We start from the raw sequence: 14,727 nt of genomic DNA on the forward strand, positions 1-14,727 counted from the left end.
CCTACCGAGGCTCTAGGAGGAATGTAGATGGAAGCAATGCAAAGGTCTTTACCTTTGATTAAAACTTGACAAGCGACAATTTCAATGCCTGGTGTCGAAGGGAGGTTAATTCGGTTGAAAGAATAGCACTTTTTGATCCCCAAAAGTACTCCTCCATAGGGGTTTTCTCGATCCAGACGAATTATATTAAAGTTGTGGAAGTTGAGATTTATATCGGAAGTTAACCAAGTTTCACATAATGCGAAAGCATCACATTTTAAACTATTTAGTAAAAATTTAAAGGAATCGATTTTCGGGAGGATACTTCTGCTGTTCCACTGTAGAACAGTGATCGAATCGGTGACCTCGTTCGATGACTTAGCCATCGAAGGATACGATCGCTGCAAGGAGGGGCCATTTAGTAGTCAACTGCTTCAAAAATGTTTGCACTATAGGGAGAAAACGTATCAGAAGGCTTTTAAGAGGATCAGTAACATTGAAAGCTGTGAAAATTAAGTCCACTATGTCAGAAAATTTCATTAGTCCGCTACTGGACTGAGTATCTGTTTGAAAAAAGGGGACACTTGGGGTTTTGGATGTCCCTGGAAGTGGTGGGTACTCCTTGTTAGAATTAATATTTCCAAGTCCTGGAGCAAATTGCTTCGGCTTTTGTGCATCACTTCCGGTGGATTTATTGGTTGTAGATGGCGCACTCTGAGTGGACGACACCTTGGCACCCTTACGAGGCAATGTAGGGGAGGCTGGATTTCTCCTTTTCCTGGATTCCCCTGGGTTAACCAAAGATGTTCCCTCTCGTGGGTCGTCAGATTCTTGCTCAACGTTAGCCAAACCAGCATAGGGATTTTCGGACAGGACAGATGGCGAAGCATTCTTTAGCATTTCTGCATAAGAACGCCTTGAGCGTTCCTTAAGGGAGCGCTTAATTTTATCCCCGCGCTGCTTGTACGCAGGACATGATTTAAGAGCATGTGAAGGGCCCCCGCAGCAAATACACTTTTCAGTTTCTTTGTCGCAAGAGTCATCCTCATGCTCTCCTTCGCATTTACCGCATCGTTTCTTATTTCCACAATATGTGGCTGTGTGGTCCAACTGCTTGCAATTGCTGCAGCTCATGACCCGCGGTACAAACAGGCGAACTGGTAGGCGAACCCTGTCAAGGAGGATGTAGTTGGGAAGAGAGGACCCGGCGAATGTCACCCGAAGCGAGCCTGATAGAGAGTAGGTAGTCTTACCTCCCTCGGTGTTTGCGGTATACAATTGTTTGCATTCTAAGATCTTAATCTGTTCAAGAGAGGGGTCCTTAAAGCAGCCAACCCCGTGCTCCAACAGTTCTTCGCATTTCAGGCCCGGTTCGGACACTACCCCATCGATTTCACAGGCCACACAAGGCACGTACGCTTTAAATTCCCGCGTAAAGCGCTCACAGCAAGCAATCGCGTTTGCCTGGCCGAGATCACTCACTAGAACACGTATCTTGTTTGCCCGAACACGTGTTATCTGAGTTACGGCCGGGTAATTAGCAGTCAGATCTCGAGAAAGTTTTAATATATTAACCGGTTTCTCTCCGGTCCGAAAATATACCACCCATGGCCCAGAGGAACCTTCTGGGTACAGCTTTATACGGGGAGCAATGCGAGTATTAGGGGGATCAGGGACTTCCATGATTACATCAGATGGTATTTCGCCCTCGGCCATTTAAGCACGATGGCAGAGCGTTATATAAACGGGAATGTGTCTTATTATTTGATTACAAGGTAGAGTAAAAGTAGGGAAAAGGAAAGAAAGCAAACGAGGAAAAAAAAATAAAGCAAAACTTATCTGCAAACAACGTCGATTGTTCCGCACCAGCGAAAACAATGTACTGGATTTACTGTCGGCACCAGCAGAACGGCTGCTAACGAACGAACAAAGGATGACCTTGACTCACTAAAATTTACACACCGAGCACCACTGTGAAATATAACGATCCGTTCCGTTCAAAGGTTGGGAGACGTATGTGTTAGGTATGTTGTTAGGTACTAAAAGTAGTAAGGGGGTATTTTTTTCGAACAAAGAAAAGCACAGACCACCTTTTTTATTTCATTTTGTTATAAACAATTAAATAAAATATATAAAATAGTAACGCAAAAATCACAAGCAATTTCATTGCTAGTTAGATTGTTAAAATCGGTCAACTAGGTCGCCCTTAGTAATTTTTATTAAAAATAAACGAGCTAAATAATCAAATGCCAATATTATGGTAAATTTTTTTGCGGTACCCATCTGGGTTTTGATTTGCAATGCCAAATACTGCCAAAAAATTAGATGTTCCATCGAAATTGCGATTTCACCTAATTTGGGTGGCCCATTTGAGACATTTTGATTGATATTCAATGTTACCGTGTTTGTTCTTTAAACATTTATTTTTCCACTATATTTTGAATGCAAAACAATTTTCGATAATTTAGCAATTCTGCAAACTCCGAATGAATTGATTCGAAAAGTTTCCCGAACCAAACCAAAATCCGTACCTTTTCATTAACCAAATCCTACACCAACCACCTGGCAGCATGACCCAATCTCCCATGGGGGTTGCATTTAAACTTTTAAAGCTCAAACTTTCCCTAGCCATAGAAGCAACCATAACTTATTCAAACCCTGGAAAAGGATCCATCAACTTCCTGTTCAAAGATTCATCTTCAAGCATTCTGACTCTGAAGTGAAACGTAAAACGAATCAACAATTTCGTTCAAACAGGTGGAAAAACAAACTCACTTTCCGACCTTTTTCTATCACATGGCGCGCACGCCGGAAGGACCACTCACTTGCTCGCACACCTGATCCCGGTAGTCTGTCCGAAGCAGGAGACAGCCATGATCCTTTCAGGCTGGTTCAATTATCTCCTCTGTCCCACCCTATTGTTCGGCCAAGGGAAAATTTTCAGTGAAATTGATCGATGCCATGTAAGAAGAAACAAAGGTGCATGATGGTTCAAGGCAAAGAAAATCGGTCCATTGCCACTAGCTCTAGCGTTAATGGCAATCGTGGAAGAGGAAGGAAAGGTGAAGAAACCCTTTTACAAAGGACCAATCCCAGCCGCAGCTCAGATGGAATAGTAATTTTACGCCTTTTTAAAGCCTGTAACGGAATCAAAGCAGATCCACTCGGTCTGGTCTGGGGATAAGCTTTACTGTTGGAGGATTAGAGCCCGAACAAAAGGTGATTCGTTTGCTGCTTTCCTTACTTTGCTCCGTACCCGCTGGCGCTGGTGGAAGCTTGTCCACGGGACCAGATTGGAAAATCAACTGTCCGAGGTGATGCTCTGCGATAGTTGGGTCCATTTCAATCAATCACAAAGGTGAAAGAAGTTTAAGCCGATGATGGATGTTTTTTTTCTGTTTTGCTCGTGAAAGGGGAAAATGTTGTGTTTTCCAAATGAAGACGTAACGATCAATCAGGGGTGGAATATACAGTTACCATTCGGACAGTGACCAGACGGGAATATCGAATTAGGCTGACGAGAGACGATGGGGGACGGGACGTAGATTCGGATTCGACACTTCTTTGTACAATAAAATAAAGAGACTCTAGGATATATGGGAAAGTTGCCAGATCCATAGCTTGTTTTAACTACTTTGATATGGTTTTAGGTTCAAATTCTGTCACAATGGCAATATTGCCCTTTTAGCAAGATTTGACCCTGAAACACTATCGAGTCCATCTGTAAAGGCAAATTACACGGTAGTGTGCCCAAGCTACTTGTGAAAGTCCTGTTTATAATAGAGCCACTTGTACCCCATGTATCATGCCATGCGATTCTGTTTTAAAGTGGAGATAATAGAAATAATAAAAAAAATTCCACATTCCACTAAAATGTTGCAGTTTCTGATCAATGGGATGTTTTCAGCATGTAAGTAAATGAAAATTACTTTATTACTATTCATGCATTATTCTCTCATATTATATTAAATGTGATTGCATACTTTCATTTTGTTTGTATACAATGTTGTACAATAACACTATATAATATCTTTTATGAGGTGGAGAAGGTGCATCAGGGCATCATTTAAGTTACAACTGGCCAATGAAGCAAAAAGCCAATCGGAGTCAAGGAGGAAAGGTGTCCGTTGTTGGCGAAAGCTACAGTTCTCTCCAACAGTTGTAAACAATTTGACGCGCCCTTCTTATAACAAACCATTCCGTGTAAAGTTTGGCTAGTACTACGAATTTCGTTATTCAATTTGTTGGATCATACTGCTGGAAGCAGATTCTTTGATTTCCTCGAATACCGAGTAGATGTTTTTGCCTGCGGGTCTGCCATCTCCACACTATTTTGTATAGGAGAAAGTGGTCGGTCGCCGACACCCCGACGCACGTAACTTTTGATAATAAGCAGGCATGGTCATTCAGACAAATATTATTTGTGTGTTATCTCAGCACGTTCTTTTTGTACCGATTGCTGAAGCAAACGGACTCGTATGTTCTGTTCTGCAACCAAAATATTTTTTGAGCAAGTGAAATTCTACTTAAAAGTTTTATTTGATCATTTGCTTAGTTTTATAGAAAGAAGTGCATTGATCGAAAAAGTATGCGCATTGAATGTTTACGAAGTGAATTTTTTATATTTTGTGATTCGACATTGAATGGCACCGAAATATTCTTCACACCCCATTTTTTGTGATTAATTCTCTATTTCATTATCAATATGGATATTTTCGGGACGGGCTTGACGAGTAGATGCCAGAGTTCGATTTTTACATTATTTTGAAAATCAAGATGGCAACTTCCGGTTTAGCGTTTTTAGCAATTTACATGAAGAAAGGCCACCTAGTCGTGTTTTCACCGCTGGGTACCCGAGCAAAGTCCAACATCAAAATTACAGCAAATAGACAACATATTTTGATATCAAGCATCAAATTGAAATCTTATTTTGATATCAGTTTAAACTTTTTCAGATATGACATCATATTTTGATCTCATTTTGATGTGCTTACATTTTTAGAAAAAAATATTTGTTTCTATTTATTTGACAAACATCAAATTGATTACTTATTTTGTTATCAATGAAATATTTCACCATCTCAAGGAGTTTTCAATTTGCTTTCACTGATAGCATAAATAGTTTTCTGTTTGATGTCATAGTGCAATTTTTCTGCTTTTTGAATTTTGGTCATTTAACCGTTAAAACGACCAAAATGATAACAACCTGAGCAATCATTCCCTACTACATCACAACATCAAGTTCAGTTCTGAATTTGTTATCAGACTCTGCTCGGGTAGCACTGTATACACCAGATTGTCGTGACCAGGGAGACAACATTATCGATATTGACCCGACTTGAAAAGATAATAAATTTTTAAGGAAGTGGTGTCTGATATCCACTAACTTAGGCTGTCCTTATACCACGTGGACAAAAACACCATTTTTAACCCCCTCCTTCCGCTTCGTGGACAAGCATGTACAATTCTTGTAGTTCTACCCCCTCCCTATGATGTTCACGTGGACTTTGCAATAAAAAATTTCGGGTAATTTCATAAAAAGGGGGTTTTAAGGTTTAGACTACTATGGCGAAGCAGGGCAATGAAAATCGTTCAAACTTCAACTACAGAATATCATACACTTCTTTCGTCTTTTGTGAAATTTTTATGGAAATATCTCATTTCTGAACGAATTTACAATCTTTTATATTTACGTTTTAAGGGTTCATCTTAATAACATAAAATTGAAGTAATCTATGGATTCTTGAATTGGCTCGTAATTATAACCACAAACTTTCAAATCCAAAATTAGTGGTATTTGATTAAGTCACAGAAGATTAAATTATATGATTCAGACAGAAATTTTTTCTCGGATTTTGTTTCACATGCTTTCTTCTGATGTTTTAATAATAGTTGCCATCACACGCTATGCTGTTATAGGCACTTTTTCTATTTAAAAATCTTGACAAAATTGAAGGAAGCGCTCACACCAATGACGATTCAAAATTATTTCATTTTCTTATAAAAGACAAACATATAATGATTAGTCATTCGTTGTCGAGCACTCAGTTGAGATAGAAGACTTTTGTTGTCGGCCCGTACACTCTATAGCGACAAATAGTGCTAACCCGCATTCAAGGTTGTTCGCACACTTACGCCTAGTCGAGATTTCAGTATTTTCCCTTCTTTTGTGTTTCTGTTTCTGAATACCGTTAACCAGTTAGTGACCAGTGAAGCAGCGTTCTTCTAGTAAGCGGTCTGGATACCGTTACCTACACAAGTTAAGCATTAGTTTACGTTTCCCCTTCTTGGTTCTCTTACCAACGTGCACCGGGCAATAGGCCCGTGCAAAAATGACTTCCCCTGACGGCGGTTCATCTCAAGGTGAGATGGACGTCGAAACAAAATCGGCTGCCCGGAGCAAAGTATATCCAAGCAGTACCGTCTTTACGCATGGGCACACTGGGCCAGAGCCAGGGGCCCCGGGATTTTGGGGGCCCCGCACTTTGAATGAATATAAAACCATTCAATGCACTCATTTTCAAAAAAAATAATTGTTCGTAACTTTTTAGCGTGGGTGTATCTATAAATCTCTAGCAGCTTGGAATCGCATATTGCACCGTATCCCATGTGATCAAGCTGTATAAATGCCATGAGAGCGATAGAAAACGAGGCACTGTATGACTATTGAACCAGTTATAACGTCAATCCAACATTTCGAATCAAGTTTCAATTTATTTTTAACTACAGCAATCAAACATTTGGTACACCGCGTATACAAAGTTTGGAAGGCACTGAACCGAACCAGAAAACATTAAACATTGTTTGGCAAGCGATCTGCGCATGTGGAAAAATATTCATTTCTACGTCCTAGTTGAGTCTTTAAATGGACAAATTCACATGTAAATGCCCAAAAGTGACTTCTTGAGGTCCTACGAAGACCCGACACTTTTTGGTCGGATTTGGCATGTTTCATTTTGCCTGGTCAGTCTTAGACTGATACAATACCAGCAATGTTGTTCTGTAATGCATCCACCTTATCTAAAAAAATTTAAACCATCATGAAGACAAACGTCATGAAATCCACAAAAAAGCTCTTTTGGAAGTGCATACACATATCAACCCTGGATTTCCCCTAGATTTCAATGAATGAGTCTGGGCAAGTGTGCGTACGTTTGAGGATATTTGACGAAATTCGGATAATTGGCAGCGCAATTTTTTTTATAAATATTCTTGTATGGTGCCTCCCACAAGCAGTTCTCTTAGCTAAATTCAAAACCTTAGTTTTTGGACAAAAGGCGTTGCGGCCACGTGCACTCGGTATCTTTTATATTTCGACCGTTTTACATTACTGATATTGAAACGAATTGTACCGATCATATCAATAGATTCGAGTAATCTTGTAAGTCATTTTGAAAGCAATTTTAGGCAAACTTTATGTTACAACTAAGGTATTGAACACTCTTATATCGAATAGTGAACATGCAAAAAACAATTTTTCAAAGAACTGTTATTTCCATTTCGACAGAAAGGAATGCGAACAAAATGAACGAATCCTAAGACGATTCACGCGGTTCCCAAAATGTGGCTTTTTCCAAAGTCGGAAGTCGACTCCGCTTTGTTTCATTACATCAGGGACATCAAGAAGCTATCACACCAGCAACACTACCAAACGAATCAACGCAACTGAACGTGTGCGAGCTACATAAAGTATTTCAGAAATTATCAACTGCAGTGTGCTTCGTTATGTAGTATATATGAAATTTTTTTTTGCTGCACTGGATAACGTTCCAATAATGGACGTTCAACACACCCTATCCCACCATTCCAGGCACCCTTCATCCTCAAACGACGTCTTCCAACTATGCAGGTCAGATTACACCATCTGGGAATACTATACCGTAGCTAATAAGTCCATGACGATATTTGGACATCGGCAACGACACTTGGTTGTGGAAACCTGAAATCGTCTTTGTTTTCCGCATGATTTAAATCCCACTTTACTTTTAAAGTAATGTCAACACAGTTGACTGATTTGGCTTAAATTTGGAAAAGAGTCTCAGGGTGGTATGGGGTGTAAACGTTACCATAAAGCTGGGAATCTTTTGATCATCCTATTACTACAGTTGTTTATACCTGTTCAATTTTAGGGGCCCCCTAGCTCAAGAGTGCCCAGGGGCCCCGCATAGTCTTAAGACGGCCCTGTATCCAAGCTCGGCCACCGGGCCATTTGTGATCTTCTTTCGGACCAAAGAAAAAAAGTGTTTGAATCTGTTGCAGATTTCTCGAGTTCTGGCGGATCGGTATTCGGCCGTGACAGAAATATCGAATATACGCCCTGATAAACTTCGGGTGGTTGTTAACAGTTTAACTCAGGCAAACGATATTGCTGGCTTCCCTTTACGAAGGAGTACAGGGTGTATATTCCAGCTAACAGGGTTGAAGTCTGTGGGGTAGTTTCCGATTCGAGTCTGAATTGGGAGGACCTGCTAAAATATGGGACTGGCTGTTTCAAAGACCCCATGCTTAAGCCAGTGAAGATACTGGAATGCGAACGTTTGCATTCAGCATCAGTCGCAGCTGACGGCAATAAAATATACGTCAACTCAGACTCTTATCGGGTGACCTTCGCCGGCTCTGCCCTACCCAACTACCTCCTCTTTGACAAGGTTCGTCTACCTGTTCGCCTCTTTGTGTCGCGGGTCATGAACTGTATTAATTGCAAACAACTGGGACACACAGCCTCCCATTGTAGCAGTAAAACCGGTTGTGGGAAATGTGGTGGGAATCATGCGGATGATTCCTGTGGAAGAGAAAAGTTACTCTACTGTGGGGAAAACCCACATGATCTTCCTTCATGTCCCGCGTACAAACAGCGCGAGGAGAATCTTAAGCGTTCCTTTCAAGGATGCTCTAAGCGATCTTTTGCAGAAATGCTTAAGATAGCTACGCCACCGGCCTCTACGAACATCTATACAAACTTGTCTACTGACGAAGGCGGCTGTGATGAACCCCAGGAGGGAACATCTTCTGCTGTGCCTAGAAGCAACAGGAAAAGGAGGAACATTTCCTCTCTCAAGCTTCGTCGTAAAGGCAGAAAGTGTATCTGCGCTTGTGGCAACGGTTATCACGAGATCGATCATATTTTCTGGGCATGCGCCGAGTACTGTTCTGCCAGATCTCAACTATTCGATTCCCTTCGGGCCCGAGGAAGATCACCCAATGCCCCGGTTCGAGATGTACTAGCAAGCCACGATCCCCTCTACATGTCTCTTATATACACGTTCCTAAAAACCATCAGTATCGAAATTTAACTGCCCCTATCATCTCTTATCATTCCCAGAAGTGCCCTCTTCTGCCTATCGTACCCCAACGATGGTCTGATGCGACTCCAAGACGAGTCAAAACATCTATCGAATGACCCAATAACACGAGACCTACAGTACAACATCACACGCGCAACGCAGTGTGTTGCCGATCCGCATCTGAGCCGTACTACGAAATCGTCTGGAGGAACCCCTGCCGGCTCGAGGAAGACAGCCCGGCGTCCCAATACATGATGCATCTGTCCGAATCTGTAATCCTGGCCGTTGTTACAAGATGCCGGAAACAGAAAGTTTATATTCCCCCCTCTGTCAGCCTTGTCCACCCTCTCTCCCATATCTCTGATTCACAGATGTAGGAGTTCACTCCCCCCCCTTGAATATCTTCCCAAAACTTAGGTGCCCCCTATCTTCTAGTTTTAGTTGATCAATATTTAATCTCGTTAAGAAATGCCCAACAGTACCAATACTTAAAAATAGCCCTAGTTAATCCCTTCCCCCAATCTTAATAAAATTGAACAACTCCTAGTTAATAAGCTTGTAAAATGTTCCGCTTAGTTAATAATTAATTGCTCCAACAATCTTCCTTCTAAAAATCATAAAGTAACTTGCTATACAACGAACACAAAAAATGAACCCCCCCCTCCCCTAATCTTACGAATGTTATAATATCCCCTCTTGTATATGTATAAGTTAGCTGTAAAATTCCTTTAGTTTCAGTATATAAAAACAAAATTATACTAAATGTGTAACCTCCTAGTTTTAAGCAATTCAAAATGTAAAACAAAGAAAAAATGGCACCTTTAAGCTAACGCAAACGTGCCTTATCAAATAAACGAATTTAATAAATATAATGATTAGTCCACGTGGATGTTTCCAATACCTCCACCCCCTCCCAATGGACAAGCGTGGACTTTCTCGTGACCCCCTACCCTCCCCTAAATTGTGCTATATTGATGGCCCTTTATTTGTTTTGCCAAAAAAATGGTCGAAAAATCTTAATACGTAAAAATATTACTTCCCAATTTAATCAAATAGCCTAACTTTTTTCAAAATCTTCTATAGGCCATTGACTTCTTCAGACGAATTACTAGAAAAAGCATTTCATACAACTTTGTGGAAGACACCAACTTTCTATCTTACTCTATTGAAAAGATAGTGTTGGGACGAATAATTTTCTTTGTCATCCGAATCTAGTGTATGCAATGCCACCTAGCGGCGAATGCACGTCTAGATTGGCTTTCTCCGTGTAATTCATCAAAAAATCCCACGCAAACTTCAAGCACGTTGATCCGGTACCGTCGTGCGGGGTATCTTTGCGCACTTTTTTTTTATCAATTTTTCAACTTTGACGAATACTCCTTTAATAATCGATGGATTTGTATCATATCAGCACAGATTTATCGTCATCGTGTATGTATTATTTTCGCCAAATGTGAGCTGAATTGGTTCACACATAAATTTTTTTTTGTGGACTAGCTTGGGGCTACTTTGTATGTAGTGCAAGTAACGTTGTAAATGTTAAATTAAAATGAATCCATTATTTTGGAAAATGCGATAAATGCGTGATGCTTTATTGTTGAAAAAGCATCTGATATCAATATAAATTAATGATATTTCAATAAAAGTAAATAAAACTGGTTAATTTTTGTTTTATATCAAATCCAAGAAGTGTGGATGTGACGGAAATTGCGTTATTCGAATGGCTGAATATTATGATTGGAAAGAGATTCTCTGACCCTTTGGATTGCGCATAAATGTCTTTGTTTATTGATCCACTCCTTTTTGGCCCTTCAATAATCGATTATAATCGTTGGGTATAATCGAATAAATCGATTAGATGATATCAATTAATCGACAGCATAATTCATGAAGGGTGAAATGAAAATAACAGAATAAAAAAATAAAGCGCCCGCTGAATTTCAAAATGTACCCGGCGATCTTGTTGACAAATTAAAACTTCTTACATAATCGATTATTGATAGTTCATTAAGACTTAGTGTCAAATGAACACAAATTTAAAATACAAATACAAATCGATTATCTTGGTCGATTAATCGATTCAATTAACCAAGTTCTCAAAAATTACTTCATTAACGGATAATCGATTATTTGCAAAAATCAGACATCACTAGTCAAATACCTTTTAAGCCGATTACACTTGTTTACAAGAAAAATGAAGCTTCATGGAAAAGTATTTTTTAGACTAATTTTGGGTCGCTGAACACGAAAACAATATTCATTTTTTTGTTCAAAGAAGCGTGATTTGATTTTGTGATTTTCTCAAAAAACTCGTTTTTGAGCACCTTTTGTAGTTTTTAGTCAATATTTCTTGTCAAAATCATTCAATTAATTTAGTCAATATGCAGGTTGAAAGGTGCTAAGATGCCCTTTCCAAAAACATATAATATGTGTCGATCATATGTAAAATTTTCAGTGCTGCAAGCGACCAAATTTGAAAGCATTTTTGACCATTTTTAAAAGTTACTCATTTTTAAATGATTTTTTTACCGAAAAACATTTTTTTTTTTCAAACCTTTTAGAATCTAAGATGACAAATAATATGTTGATGTTAATTTTAAGCCTAATATCACTAACATCGGATGGAAAATGTTGATGCTATGGCACATTGAGCGAAATGGAAATTTTATGATTTTAGCGGACCCTGCCCTGGTGCGGCGGTTTAGAGGGTGTAGCACTGGTCTCATAAGCCAGTCGTCAAATATTCGAGTTCCTATCGGGAAGGAGTCTCAGTGGGATCGTAGCACTAGCCACGTAATATTCTGTGAACTGAGAATCTGCTGTGAAGCCTGTTGAAGCAGAAGGCTAAAATTCCTTTAATTCGTAAAATATGTACTCACCATAGACAAAACAAAGCTTTTCCAACGATATTTCCACATTTTAAAAAGAGCACTTAGTTGTACAATGAAATATCCAAAACCATTTAAATGCCGCAGGATGGATGGATGCAAGCTCGAGAAGATAGTACCCAACACAAACAATAACTATCAAGTATAGAAGATTATTTCAGCCGAAAGTATGATTGTGCGAAAAATAAAAAGTTACAATTTTCACTCAGTGCTTCATACCATCTACATTTTTCATCCGACTTTTGTGCAAAAAGATTGGCATTAGATTCTAAAAGAATTTTCTTCTGTCCTTGATTTATTATAAAAATTTTACTAGAAATATGCATTTTTTTTAAAAAAAAGGTCGAACATTAGACTTTTTTTTTACTTTGGTCGATTGTAATCATAATAAATGTACATTTCTCGACAAACATACGATTACGGCTTAAAAGCCAACTGTCAAAATTCTCTTTGAAAGGAAATTCCGGACAAACCGTTACTGGCTAAACGCAGTTCATAGTAGTTAACGCAAGAGAAAACTTTTTTCTTTTGTTTACTATAAACATCTGCGATTGGCGGGTAACAGTGTGTCTCATTCGTTGTTCGACTTGCGCTCGGATAAGACGTGTGCTAGTGCTTTTGCAGTTGCCTTCCCCGGCTCAGTTTTTATTGTGTCCAGTGCTCAGTGCAGTGTCAAAGCCAGTTGTGATTGCTAGGCCTTTGTTTCGAAAACAAAGTGTGTCGTGCTGGTATTGTCAGCCAGTCCCAGCAAAGGTCATCGGCATCGAAAAGATAAGTACCTGTTTCCCTTCTACTATTATTTTCTGTTTTGCCCTTGATACATTCCGTTACTGCTCTTTTTATCGTTCTTTGCGCGAAGTGCTGATCTCGCGCTAAAATGTCCCTCGATGGTCAGCCCACCGATGATAATATGGATGATGAAACATCCCCTGATAAGCCTCCTACCAAACCCCCTCGCCTAAAAGCATACCCAGAGAACTCGACTGGGCCATTTGTGGTTTACTTCCGGACCACCAATAAATCATTTGATATTTTGAAAATATCACGTGATCTGACAGAGCATTACTCGGCCGTGACCCAGATTACAAAGGTTCGCGCGAATAAGTTAAAAATTGTTGTTAGCGACCTCGCACAGGCAAACGCGATTGCTTCCTGTACCCGCTTTACGCAGCATTATAGGGTGTATGTACCGTGTGTAGATGTAGAGGTCGACGGGGTCATAACCGAGGCGAGTTTGACATGCGAGGACGTGCTGAAGTATGGGGCTGGCTGTTTTAAAAACCCCCTACTAAAGCCAGTGAAAATATTAGACTGCAAGAAATTGCACACGCTCGCTGGAGATAAAGAATCCTATATACCATCAGCCTCGCTTCGGGTGACTTTCGCCGGATCGTCTCTTCCAAATTATGTCCTTCTGGATAGGGTTCGCCTGCCTGTACGCCTGTTTGTACCGCGGGTAATGAACTGCAGCAACTGCAAACAGTTGGGCCACACAGCCACCTTTTGTGGCAATAAAAAACGATGTGGCAAGTGCGGTGGAGAGCATGAGGATGACTCTTGTGACAAAGACACTGAAAAGTGTGTTTACTGCGGGGGCCCTCCGCATGCTCTTAAATCATGCCCTGCGTACAAACAGCGCGGGGATAAAATTAAGCGCTCCCTCAAGGAACGCTCGAAGCGCTCTTATGCAGAAATGTTAAAGAATGCTTCGCCATCTGTCCTTTCCGAAAACTCCTTTGCTCTTTTGGCTCCTGTTGAGCAAGAATCTGATAATCCACAAGAGGGAACATCTTTTGTTAACCCGGGGGAGTCCAGGAAGCGGAGAAATCCTGCCTCCCCTAGACTGCCCCGTAAGGGTCCCAAGGTGTCCTCCTTTGAGAGTGCGCCAACCACATCTAATAAATCCAACGGAAGTGCTGCACTAATGCCGAAGCAATCTGCTCCTGGATTTGGAAATTTTAATTCAAACAAGGAGTACCCACCACTTCCAGGGACACCAGAAACCCCAAGTGTCCCTCTTTTTCAAACAGACACTCAGTCCAGTAATGGACTAATGAAATTTTCTGACATCGTGGACTTAATTTTCACAGCTTTCAATGTTACCGATCCTCTTAAAAGCCTTCTGATACGTTTTCTCCCTATAGTGCAAACATTTTTGAAGCAGTTGACTACTAAATGGCCCCTCCTTGCAGCGATCGTATCCTTCGATGGCTAAGTCATCGAACGAGGTCACTGATTCGATCACTGTTCTACAGTGGAACAGCAGAAGTATCCTCCCGAAAATTGATTCCTTTAAATTTTTACTAAATAGTTTAAAATGTGATGTTTTCGCATTATGTGAAACTTGGTTAACTTCCGATATAAATCTCAACTTCCACGACTTTAATATAATTCGTCTGGATCGAGAAAACCCCTATGGAGGAGTACTTTTGGGGATTAAAAAGTGCTATTCTTTCAACCGAATTAACCTCCCTTCGACACCAGGCATTGAAGTTGTCGCTTGTGAAATAAGGATCAAAAGCAAATACCTTAGCATTGCTTCCATCTACATTCCCCCTAGAGCGTCGGTAGGGAAC

At 40.2% G+C, this 14,727-nt stretch overlaps 1 protein-coding gene across 3 annotated transcripts in view; it reads right to left on the reverse strand.

The window, feature by feature from the left end:
- Positions 1 to 14,727, reverse strand: part of LOC131677633 (hemicentin-2) — a 709,680-nt gene that overhangs the window by 133,729 nt on the left and 561,224 nt on the right. The gene's annotated exons all lie outside the window — the stretch shown is intronic.

This window comes from Topomyia yanbarensis, chromosome 1 (genome assembly GCF_030247195.1).
Source record: "Topomyia yanbarensis strain Yona2022 chromosome 1, ASM3024719v1, whole genome shotgun sequence".
NCBI lineage: Eukaryota > Metazoa > Arthropoda > Insecta > Diptera > Culicidae > Topomyia > Topomyia yanbarensis.